The sequence below is a fragment of the Malaclemys terrapin genome, chromosome 18 (assembly GCF_027887155.1).
Source record: "Malaclemys terrapin pileata isolate rMalTer1 chromosome 18, rMalTer1.hap1, whole genome shotgun sequence".
NCBI lineage: Eukaryota > Metazoa > Chordata > Testudines > Emydidae > Malaclemys > Malaclemys terrapin.
Window position 1 is genome coordinate 2,799,178 of NC_071522.1, and position 15,216 is coordinate 2,814,393.

General features: G+C 41.5%; 1 protein-coding gene across 1 annotated transcript in view; it reads right to left on the reverse strand.

The window, feature by feature from the left end:
- The window catches only part of SLC6A4 (solute carrier family 6 member 4), a 39,005-nt gene extending 30,318 nt beyond the window's left edge, over nt 1-8,687 (reverse strand). Inside the window, exon 1 of the mRNA XM_054008540.1 lies at nt 8,417-8,687. The gene's annotated coding sequence lies outside the window, so the exon portion shown is untranslated. The remainder of the gene's footprint in view (nt 1-8,416) is intronic.
- Between the last annotated feature and the right edge of the window lie 6,529 nt (nt 8,688-15,216).

Here is a 15,216-nt window from a genome sequence, read left to right on the forward strand (position 1 = left end):
CACTCTAATTGTGTGCAGCTCCAAAGCCACAGTGGCTAATGTATCAAACCTGGATATTTCTCAGCCATCATTAACCAAAATCACTTTTGACAGGGTGCAGAATCTCTAAGCTAGCACTGATGGACAGAAAGCCACTCCCAGCTAAATTCTCCTGCTAACATCTCAGCAGAGGCAGGGCATTGGATTGAGGGCTCAATAAAGAGCTCAAGACAAGATTTGCAAAGGTGTTTAGGTGCCTAAAGATGCAGAAAGGCACCTAGTCGGATTTTTGAAAGCACCTGAACAGGCTTATTTTGCATTGAAATCAATGGGAGCTGGGTACCTAACCATTCTGAAATCCTACTAGGTACCTTATGCATCTTCAGGCGTAAATACCTTTGCAAATCTGGCCTTCAGTGTTTAAAGGGGGGTGCACAGACGTTAGCGGGGAACACACTAAATCTGGAACCTCAAGGAATGCAGCTCTCCATACCGCGCTGCAAAGACTGAGTTGGTTGGAGCCTGAGCAGCCTATTTACATTGTCTTGTAAGCTTGTTCAACGGGACAATAAAGACCTATTATCTTTATGAAAATCACAGTGGGCAGCCATCCCTTACAATGGAAATATACAGTTCAAACACAATAGAAATATCCTGGAAATGCCACCAGCCCTGCCCACCACTTCCCCAAAAGCCGAGGGGGCGGAGGGGGGAGGGGGCAGGTGGAAGCTCCATGTGGAAGGCTCTGTTCTCGGACAGCATTAAAGAGCCCTCCCAGTTTACACAAGCTTTCCATATATAACAGAAAATAAGATAGAGGCGACTGCTGGCAGCAGGGTATATGGTTAAATCAAGCAATGATGTTCTCTAGTATTGCAGTTCCTCTGCTCCTAGACAGAGACCTAGCCTGAATTCCCTGCAAGTGGTATCCTATACAAGATGTGTCGATGATTTCACGGAGATCGTCCTGCACCTGCTGGAAAGCAATTAAAAGGAAGTGGTTTTATGGCAAGACATGGGGAAATGCAACATCCAGAGAGAAACACTGAGTTAAACAAATATTACACATGCTTAAGGCTACGATTTGGTCACAGAGGTCATGGAAGTCACGGAATCCGTGACTCCCAGAGATCTCTGTAACATTTTCTCTTTAGTCCCAGAATGGCAGGGCTGGAGCTGTCAGCCGACAGGGACTCCCCTGCAGCCATGGGTGACGGGGGATCCCCGCGGCCCCAAGCCCACAGCTCCCAGCTGCTACCAGCAGCAGGGGGGACTCCACACTCTCCGCCACCGTGGGTGGGGGGACCCTGGAGCCCCAGCAGCAGTGGGTGCTGGACCCTCTTCCTTCCCCATTTTGTCATAATTATTTTTAATAAAAGTCAGGGACAGGTCATGAGCTTCCATGAATTTGGTTATTGCCGATGCTTGTCCATGACTTTTACTAAAACTAACCGTAACAAAATCTTAGCCTTACACATGCTACATCCTCTTACCGTTTTTATTGCCTCTTTCCAATCACTGTCACTGGATTCTGTGTCTCCATCCCTCTGCTATTATTCCAAGGCAGGGAACTTGGGCCCTTTAGGGTATGTCTACACTGCAGTAAACACCCATGGCTGGCCCCTGTCAGTTGACTTGGGTTTACCGGGCTCAGGCTACAGGGCTGTTTAACTGAGGTGTAGTCGTTCAAGCTCAGGCTGGAGCCTGGACTGTGGGACCCTGCCCTCGCATGGGGTCCCAGAGCCTGGGCTCCAGTCCGAGCCTGAACATCTACACAGCAATTAAACATCCCTGTGGCCTGAGCCCGAGTCAGCTGATATGGGCCAGCCCCAGGTGTTTAATTGCAGGGTAGACATAGCCTTAAAGAATCAGCATACAAAATGGAATTTTAAGAAATAAGAAACTATTTAAATTGCTCATAACTAAGTGGCCCCTCCATCTCTCCCCATTCACTTAGATTTCTTCTAAAAATCTCAAGAAGGGTACTAAATGAATCGGGTTTAATCCCAGGATCTGGGTACTCAAGATTGTGGGGATGAGCCAGGCGCTTACTTATGGCTAAGTAAGGACATTTCACAAAGACTGCATCCAGGTGCATTCTTACAGGATGCTTTCATCTGTCAATCTGTGTCTATGAAATGGACACATTCTTCTTTACTGAGAAAAGATAGCCAAAGGGTTCATTACCTAGGTCTGTGGCAAGTAAGATTTCTGTCTGTTTAGAACAAAACTCCTTCTGGGCTCCTGCCACCCACGTTCAAATAGAAAGGAAGGACATACCAGATGAATTGGAATATTTTGGTAAGATTTTCAGTAGAATTAATTTCAAGCCCATAAAATGGGTTGTGACCTCCCCAGGACCTCAACATGAACTCTTTTTTAAAAAAGCAGTTACAGCAGTTTGTGGCGGGAAATGTCTCTTGAGCAACAGACTTACAGCTGTGTAGTGATAAGCACAGATGTATTTCAGAGTAGCAGCCGTGTTAGTCTGTATCCGCCAAAAGAACAGGAGAACTTGTGGCACCTTCGAGACTAACACATTTATTGGAGCATAAGCTTTTGTGGGCTACAGCCCACTTCTTTGGATGTGTAATTCTGGAGCCTCAGTGAGCTAAATTTAGCATATAATTTCACACAGTCCTAGGATTTTAACACCCAGAAAGTGCCATTGGACAGCAGACAACATCTTGTTTCTTTACTGGCTACAACTTAAGAGAAAAGACAGCACACATGCAAAGGGATTATATTTATATGAATGATATAAATATTTAATACGAGTAGAAGTGAAGTTCTTGGAGGTGGACAACATATTGTGGGATGTGGAGGGGCCCTTGGGATAGGTATCCTGATCCTGGGTAGAGTTATGCCAATCCTGGAGGATCCCTCTTGTATTCCGTCTCTCTCTGTCACTGTAGTATCTAGTACTATTTGGCTCTTTTAGTGAATAGTGTCAAGGACACAGTTTATTACCTATTTTTGTTCTGAGCTGCTGCAAAGGTCACTCTTACGTAAACCCATATTTGGCCCTTTATCAACAACTGAAACAGCTGCAGGGTGAAAAATCAAAAGAAAAAACAAAGAAAAAGCTTATAAAGAACATATGACCTGGAAATTGGAGTTAGTTTTGTGTTGCCTTTCATAAGTGTGGTTTTAGTCTTTCAGAGGCCCGAAGTATGTGCTCCTCTCCCCGTCCTTCTAGTTCTGAGCGGAGAATGTACTGACACAGAGATTAAAGATTTTAGAAAGGTGACAGACTGACAATACTGTAAACCACGGTCCTCTCATTATCCACAGGTTGAGTATAGTACAGAGCACAGAAAGGGCCCAACAGTGCAAGCTTCACCCACTTCCAGTGCACCTCACTCTTCTCTAGAGAAGCCACCTCTGGGGTCATGGGAAGTCTGCCCTCTGCACCCATTCTGTCCTTGACCTCTCTGCCTAAAATGCCAGCCTCACTGTGAATTGTGGGCTCATATTCACTAGAAACTAGACCAAAGTCATTAGTTTACATAGGCCAAACAGCTTTTAGATAATAGTGACTTTTGGTTACTCCCACCCGTGGCTAGAGAGTAAATGGGAACGGCTCTAAAGCTCATTAGCAACGTCTTGATTTACACCATACACAAAAACTACATCTTCGGCTCATCTAGTAGAAAAGTCCTCTTGGAATGCCATTGCCCTGGGTTCCAGTCCCATCTCGGACCTGACTATGGCAGTTCCCTGTTTTACTGGTGTCTGCTGGTTTATTTCATGAGGCATTTGGTGACCTCTAGTGGCAAGGTGTGCAACATACAAAGAATTCCTCTCATTTGCTTCTCAGTGATCCTGTGTGAGAAAGGTGAGAGGAAATTCTGATATGTGATATTAGTTCTTTTCCTGTTCTCAAAATTTTTGGAAAGGTGAGATTCGGACCTTCAATCTGAATTCTGGCTAGAAGATTAAGCCAACCAAACCTGGTATCCTGCTGTTGGTACTAACCAATACTTGATGCTTCAGAGGAAGGCAAACCACCATAATGCCTCTTCTGGGTTATGCAAAACTGTACTGTACATGCAGAGGAGTAGTGGTGTGTGAATTCCTTCCTAACCCGTGCAACGATTAGCCCTGCAGCATGAGATTTGTTTATCCTTAATGTGCACAATTATAAAAGATATTATTGGTTATAAAGTCTGGGCTATTTTAAATCCTGCAGTCATGAAATACATATATTTGCATGCATTTAATTTCAAACAGATTACTTTTTCTTTTTAAATTTACTAATTTAAAAACCAACACTTGATCTTGCTGGTGTATCAGCCACTGGCTGTGTTAGAGTTTAATTCCTGTAGAAGGGCTTTCATGTTATTAATGTCACTTTGGGTGTGACAGGAATCTGTGTTCCATCTGTCTTACTCCTATCCTCCACTCACATATCAGCACCTGCTAAGAACTAAACTGTTCTGAACTGGAGAATTAAAGGTTAACACATATACTTAGTAAAACAGAACAAGCTATTTCTTATTCTCTTACAACTATAAATTGAAATTATTTCAGTTAATGTGACCTAAATTAGTTCTCACTTTTCCATTAGCTGTTTGGGGATTTTTCTAAAAAATAATGTTGCTGTTTGGCCTCAAATGACACACACACACACACATACACACTCAAGTGAATGGGTCTTGTTTAGGGAATGTAGTAGGAGTTTGTGAGGGATTACAAATAATTCCTCTAGCATGGAAGAAGGCAGCGCAGTTCTTCTGCAACCACTGTTCTAGCCTCCAGGCTGCAATAGCAACCTCAGCCCTTCTCCACAGCATATGTAAAGGTTCCCAGACACTGGATCCACATTCGTATCAACTCAAAAGTCTCTTGCCCTTTTCCCTTCCAGCCTTGCATAGTTCCACTTCTGTCACCCTCACAGAGTTGCCATGGGGGACTTGCACAAACTATCCCTACTGCAACGCTCTTGAGGATGAGAGAGATCCTGTTTTACTACGTGTGGAGGGGGGAATAGAGAGGCTCCTTAAATCCTCTTCTCTGTTCTTGCCTTCTGTACCAGCACAGGCCAGGAGAGATGCTTTAATTCAAATATTTAAATGACAGATTAGTTTAGGAGCAGAGATGCTATGGCAATGAGAGCTGTTTGGAAACAATAGACAAACAGACCAATTCTGGCCAATTACAATTTGAAAACTTGCTCACAGCATATGTCCCAATGAATTTTATTTGCTGTTTATACCAGGAAAATCATGTTTAGAATTGGCAATCATTTAATAGCATTTGCTATTGAATGGGCCAATTTTTATTGATTTCATGCAAAGCAGTTTGGTCCTGAGAAAACCTTTTCCTATAATCTGAATGTTCCCTTAAGCAAATTGACAGTAATTGGGATGGATTGTATTTTACATTTCCAAAACTAGCATCCAAAAGTATGTAATCACTTGATAAACAGTCCTAGCTTTGGAGCTGGCCAGCTAGAGAATCAAAGAGTTGGGCACAGGGAAGAGGCATAACTTCATTTCTAGTTCATGCCTCACCAATGTGGGGTTGATCTCTGCAGCTTGTTTGATTTATGCTTTATCTAGTCCAGTTTTAAATAAAATGTGTAGATGATAGACCTGATCCAAAACCGACTGAAATCAGTGGGGTTTGAATCACATCCACTATGCATGCTTAAATATATCTATGTGACTTAAGTTTTTATACCATTCCCCATCACCAGTGTATCCAAGCCCCTTATAATATTATAAATTTACAATATGCAGGTAGTAATATGGATCTTGTATGTGAATAATACTCACACCTGAAGGGACATAACTTATCAAGGTCCAGATTCTGACACTCTACTGAGTATCGTCTTACTCTGAAATCTACCGGCAGATAAAATATTACTTAACAGAGGGAGGGTGGCAGAGTATAGCCGTAAATAGTGAAACATCCTACACACCGGCACAGGGCTAAGTGTGGCTACACCTGCAATCACAATGTTTCTGAACAAATAGGGTTGTGTGGTGGGTCTTGCATGTGACCCTAAAAACTTTGTGCTCTTATCTACCAGTTGTGCAGCAACACAGCCTGGTGCATTAAGGAGGAACCATCAGCCTTCACTCTGAATGTTATATTACAACCTAACTCTTATTTCATTCTATAGTTAACATTTCCAGAGCGAGAGGACACATGACAGTGACTTATTTGTGGAGTTCCCACAGAAGGGAAACTACATAAGACATAAAGTTGCAGACTAAAGTAGATGGTGCATTGCCATCTCTTTCCAAGACGTTGTTCAGACTATAGAGAAAGGAGAAGCATAAATGCATTCTGTAGCTGCGGAGTTTAAATGTTTAGTGCAAAGGAATAGATGAGCTTAGAGAGGATGCCATTCCCCTAGATATTATCCTTAAGTCATTTATGTAATCTTCAAGAAAGATACATAATACAGTAAATGTCACAAAATTACTAGCGCCCCATCAGCAAGACCAGACTCTTTCCATAGACAGGCAGATTGAGGTAATAATACGTGCTCACTGTATAATAAGATACATGCATGCATACACAGAGACTGACTACAAATTTACACTAACAGAGCACATTTCTCTATAATTATGTTTGTAAATGCTTATGTAAGAAAGTAAATAAATGGTCACAAATGTGTCTAGATATCTTTCCTATAAGGCTACTTGGTACAAGGCTATCTTCAAGTTACGGCAGCAACATTCTGGTTCCAAGCTCTACTGCAGCATTTCATGAAAAGCCCTGTTCCCTACGTGGCCTTTATCGTGCAAAGCTATATGCATAAAAAATAACTGTCCAAACAGACAGTGCTACAGAACTATCTTTAGAAGAGAACGACAACATTAGCACCAGGACAGGCACCGTGGTGCTGCATCCTCATTTTCTTAATGCCTCTCCTGTTGGAAAACTTAACATGTGTCCGTGCAGAAAAGCACAAGGGAGATGAGAGATGCTATACATTTGCCATACATGGGGATACATTTTTTTGATTGGATTCCCACAGTGTGTTGATACTTTTTGTTAAGTTGCAGAGCTATTTGAAACTCATTCCCCCCACCCTCGTTCAATTAGAAAATGCACCACGCAGCCATTGGCCCATGCTTTCTTTATAAAGCACTTCCCAAGAATCCTCTTTTATTAGCCAACTCCAAGGCAGAGCTGGTTAGCATCTAGCTACTCAACAGAAACACTAAGAGAAGAGCCATGAAGGTTTAACATCAATTGCACTGCATTACATCCGATGAAGTGCCTGGAAACAAACAACCCAATTTCAAAAATCCCCAAGCCAAACTATCTCCAGGCATAGGGGCTGGAACTAGGGATGTTGGGGGAAGGCGGAGAGTGCTGCCACAATCCCTGGCTTGAAGTGCTTTCCATCATATTCAGGGTTTACAGTTCGGTTCAATGGCTCTCAGCGCCCCCACTATACACATTGTTCCAGCCCCCCTGTCTCCAGGGGTCCAAATCCACTGAATTATCTGTTTATTTCACGTTTGCCTTTCATATTAGATCCTTTTTCTACTCTTTACCTTCCAAGACACTTTATATGTATCATTGGAAGAAGAACCACTTTACATTACATATTTGGTCACCTTACATTCTTAATCATTTGAGCTTCTGTAATAATTATCAGACTTGTAGCTAAGCCAACAAGCCTGATAATTGCATAGGTGCACACTGATTACAAAAAATACATTCACAAAATACTCTTCAGTTTATTACTTACAATAATTCTGTTCCATCAAGTTAGATAAATCATTCTAAAATAACAAATGATAATTTCAAATATAAATTAATGTGGCTAATTAAATTTGGTTTATTTTTGTCCTTTTAAAGTAAATCAGAATTTTGCATTGATTTTGTCTCAGATTCTGCCCCTTTCACATAATTCTTCTCAAGCTCAGTTTAATACACTTCTTGAATTTGAAATAAATGTTCTATTCATAATACAAGAATTTAGATTGTCATCAATTCTAATTTCAAATTGTCATAACATGTTCTGCCGCAGGCATTTGTCTGCAACTTTAATTACTGGACCAATGCCTGGATGAGACAGCGGGCTTGTAGCTGCAGAAAAGCAAACTGAGGCATACGATTAATGAATCAAAGCAAAATTTCACCAAAATTCAAGGCATTCTTTTCTCAAAGCCAGGACAGATGTGTCTTTTCTCCCAACACGTCAAATGGTGCTGGGAGCCATAGAAAATGTACATTTAAAAACAACCCTAAAAGTAAATAAACAAAATGTATTATATAAACTTTAGGTCATTATCACTTTCTAAAGTTCATAACCATAGTTGCAAGAAGCAACGAAACAGTAAAAGTTAATGCAACTCCGGTGCCTGCTTGAAGCATAAGACAAACTCAGATAAAAGAGTGAGTCTGGCTCACATAGTATAAAACTTTAAATGTCTGTAGGTTTAAAACAAAATGAAAAAGTACCTACCTGCCTTCCAGATGAATCTGAGATGCTTTTCCCCTGGAGTTATCCAAGACTGAGTAACCCTAACCCTACATTTACTTCAGAGCCTCTGAAACTCAGCCCGTGGCAACTCAGCATCTTGGGGAGGTTTTTGTACACCAATCCCCCTCACATGGTCTGATTTCCAGATAATCTGCTGCCAAAGAGCTCTTTAAGAATTTTTGCGTCACTTTTAGTCAAATAAACTTTATGTTTCACCAGGGCTGCAGCTCAATTTTCCTCCTGGAGGTGGGTGGCTACATTTGTATGTTCTGATCAGTTCAGGAGAGCAGGACCCAGCTAAGACAGGCAGGAGGAAGGTGCGGGGAAGCTCACTGTTAAGGCATAATTTTCATGTCTCCAGTTACAGCTATAAATAAGGGGATGGTGGTGACAAGCAGACGACAAATAGGGTTAACGATCAGTGAATTAGAAGTGTGCAGATGGGTCTGTACTATAAAAAGGTATGCAGGGCTGGGATCCTAGTTCTAGATTAAAGTGGAGAAAGGGGGTGCATAGGCTTCCTCCTTACTGATTACTTATATTACTTTAATGCAGAAATATAAATGGAGGGTGATTTTGTTATAAAATGTTAGGCACAAGTTCTTTGAAAAGTGTTTTTGCTACTTTAATCAAGACAAGACAGGACAAGTCAAGTCACTTCCTCTGTCCCTCCCACCCCACAAAAAGCCTCCAAAACAAAGGCTTTTTCTCCAAGGTACTTCAGTCCAGAGAAAGTACTTGTACAGTCTCAAACCTTACCATTTGTTTATAGAAGATGGAAAAGCATAAATCAGAGAGCTAATGCCCCAGTTTGCATGCAGATTTGAAAAAGAAAGCAGAAAATCATAAGGGAAAAAAGAATAGCAAACTTTTAGAAGGAACAACAAAACAGCTGGTATAAGTGGCAGACAGTTTGCAAAGATCTGTTTTGAGTAGTTCGGTAATAACAGAAACTCTGACAACAAACAAGCCTAGAGCTTTAATTATTGCTTCTCTTTCTCTGACTGCTGGTCCCTCTCTCCTTCACCCCAGCAGTGGCTATCAGCACCATCTCAAGGACAGTTGTGGTAATGCAACACTGTTAATAAGATATGTACCTAAACCCAAATCCTTCCTTTTTCCTGGTAATTCTTTGTGAACATAGGCTAAAAAAGTGTTTTATCAGTTTTTAAACTTGTTGCCTTCTAATTTCTCTACAGCTTTCTTGTTTTTCTATTACTGGCCAGAGTAAATAGCAATGTCTAGCTGGTTTCCTCTTTTACATCCTATGTCATATCCCCCTCATACTCTTCTTTCCAAATTCATAGTCCTAGACTTTCCCTGGAGAAACGGGAGAAAAGCAGGTTAGAGCCTGTCTGCATTTCCCATTCTGACCCAGCACTCTATCCCATTCCCAAGAGTTTGAGAGGCTGAAGGTTCATTGTGCCTCACTCGGTAACTCTAAGCAGAATATTTGTATGTATAAGGGATCTGTTTGCAGACTTAAATCTAGCATTTCAGGGATGATTTTGTTCATTCCTTCACTCTCAACTGAATTCCCAGGTCTCTAATACCAGAATCCTGGAATGGATTTTCCAGGAACTCTGAGTCTACTCTCTCACAGAAAATAGGATCTTTCATCACAGTTTTTGGATTTTTTTCCCCCTCACTTGTAGAAATATATAAGAATCTGCATGACGTGTCTTTTTAAAAGATTATTATTTGTTGCTGTATCTCCACTTTACTCTGCTGAGAGCAGGCTTTGGCCATGGTTTCTAACTGTTACTGAACACAGTTTGGCTCAGTCTATACTGGTAGTTACACTGCGTTCAGCTGCGCACACTGATGACACACAGTGTCAGCAACTGGTAATAGATAGACAGAGCTTTAAGGTACACAGAGTGTGTTGAGAACATATAAAGAGCTTTAACAATTACTTAGCTTGGCTTTTTTGTTCACTTATGGGTTTCGTCCTTAATGTCTTTCACTGAAGTATATTTTATTTGTTCTGTAAAGTACCTAAGACACTTTGTGGATACTGTATAAATAATAATAATTGTATCCCAAAAACTGATTATTATTAATTTATTCATGAACTTTTCTATATCACTATTCACTATTGTATCTGACCACTTCCCCAATATTAATGAATTTATTTTCACAACACCCCAGTGAAGTGAAAGGATGATATTCCTATTTTACAAAAGGACAACTGAGGCACAAAAAGATTGAGGTCAAAAGGCTCAGCTAATTTTGGGTGCCTGATCTGAGATGACATGGGTATGATTTATCAGAGTATTTAGCATTATGTAACAGTTGATGTGTTCAAAGCAGAGCACCCGTTGATTTCAGTTGCCTCAGTGAGTTCAGCTGAGAGTGTAACGATCATCTGGTTTTACCCACATAGCTGCTGCTGGGGCATTTGATGCCCTGGATGAGGCACACCACATGTTGTGATAGGCATGTGTAGGCCCCAGGGATCTCGAAAGGTGTGTAATGGAGCGCACTGCTCATCGTAGCAGTGGAGATACAGCAGTAGGTTTTGCATCTGTTGATATTCTGTCAGTAAGAGTGCCCTGTAAGAGTGTCAGTCAGAGGTCTGCCTGGGTGCCCTTTTTTGTGTATCTTGGGACACATGTGGATGGTCCTTGGGGTGGGTTTGAAGTAAATTAAGCTAAACCGAATTAAGGCAACTTTAATTCTGAATGAGTGTCCACACAAGGGTTCAGGGCAGTTTAACTAATCCATTTTAAATTCACATATTTAATTAATTCAGATTAAATTTCCTGAGTGTTCCTGTGTAGACAAGCCCTTGGTCTCGCTGTCTACCCCCTAGTCGCCTTGTCCCTGTATATTCCCTCCACTGCTGTCCACTCCACGCAGGTCCAGCTGTTGTCCCATCTACATCTGAGTCAGGCAGCTGCCTCCTCCACACTGCCTAGATGCTGCCAAGGGAACATTGAAAGCACAGGAAAAACGATATCCGTTTTCAGTTCTGATGTCACAGCAATTGGGAGTTAGCAGTTTCAGGGAACGTCCTGTTCAGCCCGTGAAGCACTGAACAGGAGCATGCTAAGTGTAAATGGAATCTCAGTGAGAGGTTAGCTGCCAAACTCTAAGAAGTCTCTTCTGAGCATGTGCAAACAGATTTTTTCAAAGGCTTATAACTTGGCCAAATTTGGGCGGATTTTCAAGGGAACAGCAAAAAGCACAAGCCGGGGACCAGGGAGACTTCCTGCCATATTTCAAGCCTTTACTCCAAAAGCATGGGGAAGGCTAAAGCTTTCCAGCAAAAAAGTTGCAAGAAAAAATTATTTAACATGGGGGAAAAAAATTTCACTAATCAACTTCCCAGAAATGGCTGAATCCTTTTATTGGAACCCTTTTTTTTTTTTTTTTTTTTTTTTTCCCTTTTTCTTAAGTCTAAGGCAGACACCTTACATTGAAAATTTCAACCTGAACAGGATGACTAGTTGGGAACTCTACAAGTATTATCTTGTAGGGTTTTCCTGAAGCATAGGCTTTCCCCCAGAAGAGGGGGATATAACCCTAAGTTACCTACCCTGGGTCCAAATAGAGCCTACACCAGAACTTGTAACTGATCTTAGGAGGAAGTTACAGGCCCCCAGTCTTGTGTTTAGAACACCTTCCTTGAGTGCAAAATTAAAGGATCATTGCTGCAACAAGCTACCACAGAGAAACAGAATATGAAGTTCAATCTCAGTTCTAGTCCAGCAGGACATGGGTGCAAATAACGTTTACGCTATGAGTGGGAAGAAAATGTATATAGGTAGGTGGCTTTGCAAAAATCCTGGATGAAAAATTCAGGAGCTGTTAGGTGTGAGGCATGTCCTGCCCTCCCCACATAGCAGGGCATTGTCATAACAGGTTGTAGGGAGGGACCTTCTGTGAACTATCACATGAAAAGTGTTATTGTTATATTCATAAAAGTTAGAGAAGGAATGCACCTTGCCCTCAGCCATTCCATGTGCAAACTGTATATCAGGGATACAACTAAGCTAGGTAAGGAGAGATCTCTGAGGTGTTTGGCTTCTTTTCCTCCTCCCTCCCTCTCCCCCCCCCCCCCCCCCCCCCAATTCTAGCTTCAACCTCTTTTTACCAACTGGATATGAATGTTTCCTTGTAATCTGGATTTACAGTCCCTTACGGACAGAGTTTCCCTGGCCCTGGGACTGTACACTGAGCAGGCCAGATTTATTCATAGATTTGTATTCCATTAATTGAAATGCAGAGTTTTTAATCCTAATCCTCTCTTCTCTGATCCAGCCCCTAAAAACGGACTGGAGAAAAACAAAATGTTCCTCGCTTAAACTGTCCCATCAAACCAGACTGAAAAAGTACTAGGACCACACCTGCTACACCAGCTTGGCAACTCACTCCATGCCACTAACATATTTGGGTGCATGGGAGAAGAGACTGAGGATCTTTGGGGACTATCAGCACTCTCAAGCTGTTCATGACACCAGAACCTGGTTTTCATAACAGATCTTGAGGCGTATCAGTATTTTCTCTGGCTGTCTCCATTCTTAATTCTAACACTGAAGGTTGCCATTCACATTACCACATTTTCCTTTAGGACAAAGAGGCAGCATGTTGTGGAAAATTGATGATGAGCCTCTGAGCCAGGAACTACCAAACTGCAGTCGCTTCATCACTCTCTGCCTCAATTCCCCCATCTGTAAAAGTAGGGACACCTGAAGTAATGCAGGACACTTCAATTAGTTTAAGAATTAAAAAAAAAAAGTAACGTTCTGTAAATTTCATAATTCTTTAATGATAATTTGCATCTAAAAAATGACCAGGTTTCTGTTGGGTTAGACCTAAAGTTGAGTCTAAATTTGAGGGACAATTGCCTTCTGACATTAGAAGCCAATAGATCATTAAAGTCATATACAAATATAAAAATAAAGCAGTAGGGAGGGTTGGAATTAATTTTCTTCAGTTTTGCTGCTGTTGTGTAAGTTCCATTATGCTGTAATGCACTAAACTCTTGGCTTGGGAAGGCACAACTAATCATTTATTATTTGATGGCACCCAAAAGAATACTCTACGTTACCAAAGCCATGGGGCCCACTATCCCGAGATTAGTGTGGACATTTTACATCTACCCCACTATCAACAGGAGCTGGTGGAGGGGAATTTATACATGTGAATTTTAATCAACATTTCAAATGTTGCAATTTAAAAAAAAAAAAAGACAAAGAATGTCAGTGTTGTTTAATAATCAACAGAATCACCAATAGCTAAGGTGGCTGATCTGTTTTATTAGATAAAAATGGCCCTTGGCAGGCATGCAGCTACTACAGCAAAGAGCACTGCATAAGAACGTCTATAGAACAAACAGGAGCATGCAACTCCTGGTTGCTGCCAGTGGCAGAAAACTGGAATCAGACTATTGAAAATTCCTGTGACAACTCAAGTAACTCGACACACAACATCCTAGTAGTCTCCCTGTCAGCCTCAAAGTACAGTAAAGGCCTGGCTACACTTCGCACTAGAGATGGTAATGGTCAGCTCCAGGAGCATTCCCACGCTGCTGTGATCAAGCTTGAAAGCTAAGAATGAGTGTAACCAGTGCTTAATTCATGCCAGGGCTGAGCCACAGCACCTCTGGACTTGGCAGTTCAGAGCCGCAGCACCTCTGGACTTGGCAGTTCAGAGCCCTGGCATCAGTTACAAATGTAAAACTATTGCTTGAGCCCCAGCACCTCTTTCATTACAGATTAAGCACTGCTCTGAGTGGGTATCTGTGCTGAGTAGACACCCAATGGCTTGGAGAGGTTCATACTCCAGGAGGCTAGCCCCTCCTACCTCCACAGCTATCCTCATTTTTAGTGCACTAGCTAGATCAGAACTAACAGAGGCATCTCCTCGAGCTAGAAATTACACTTCCATCTTGAAGCATAGATATACCCTTACACACATTGGCATAGGCTCCTGAAAGCTGTTGATTTAACAGCCCTTGGAGTTATCACAGCAGAGGAAACACTGGAATATATTTCTCTCTCCCATCCCCCTTGCAAAGATTTTAGAGTGGCAGTGGGTGTAGATAGAATATTGCATCTGCCAGACTGGCTTCATTTTACATAACATGTTTCAACCATCAGAATGTTGTGTTTTTTGAAAGGGGGCGGGAGGATGAAGAACCCAAGCTATTGTATAAACTGTACTAGGAAACATCCGGACAAGAACAGCAGAGATAAGCATGCCCTGGACAATAGTTTAAAATATTCCAAATTAAACAAAAATGGGCTTGAACACAGTTTAAGCTTGTCAAACTCCACCATCAGAGCTAGCATAGGCAAAAAACCACTATCACTGTATCTCAAAAGAAGTTAACTCCCTTTGATGACTATAATAGAGTGGTAAACATACAACATCAAAAGCAAAAAGCTTTAAGTGACTAGGATATTGAATTTTGGGAAGAAAAAGCCCATGTATGAGCCTTAGCCTACTTCAGAATCACATTTAACCCCAAGAAAATTGCTTACTTGCCACAGTTAAGGTACATTAGTGCTTCTTTATATGGGTGGGGTTTGGACAAGCACATATGAATGTGCTTTATAAACATGAAGCACAACAGAGACCACCTGATGTCTGCTGTAAAACGCAAGCTTCCACAGATCTTTCTTATAGAAATCAAGGACAATAATCCATTTTTCCAGAGGTAATTCCGAGCAGTGTGTGTTTGAAATCTGGGAACATATACACTGGAATATTTATATACTAGCTTCAAATTTCTGTTGGTGACTAATACTATCAGAAGGAAAGGTTGTAAGCAG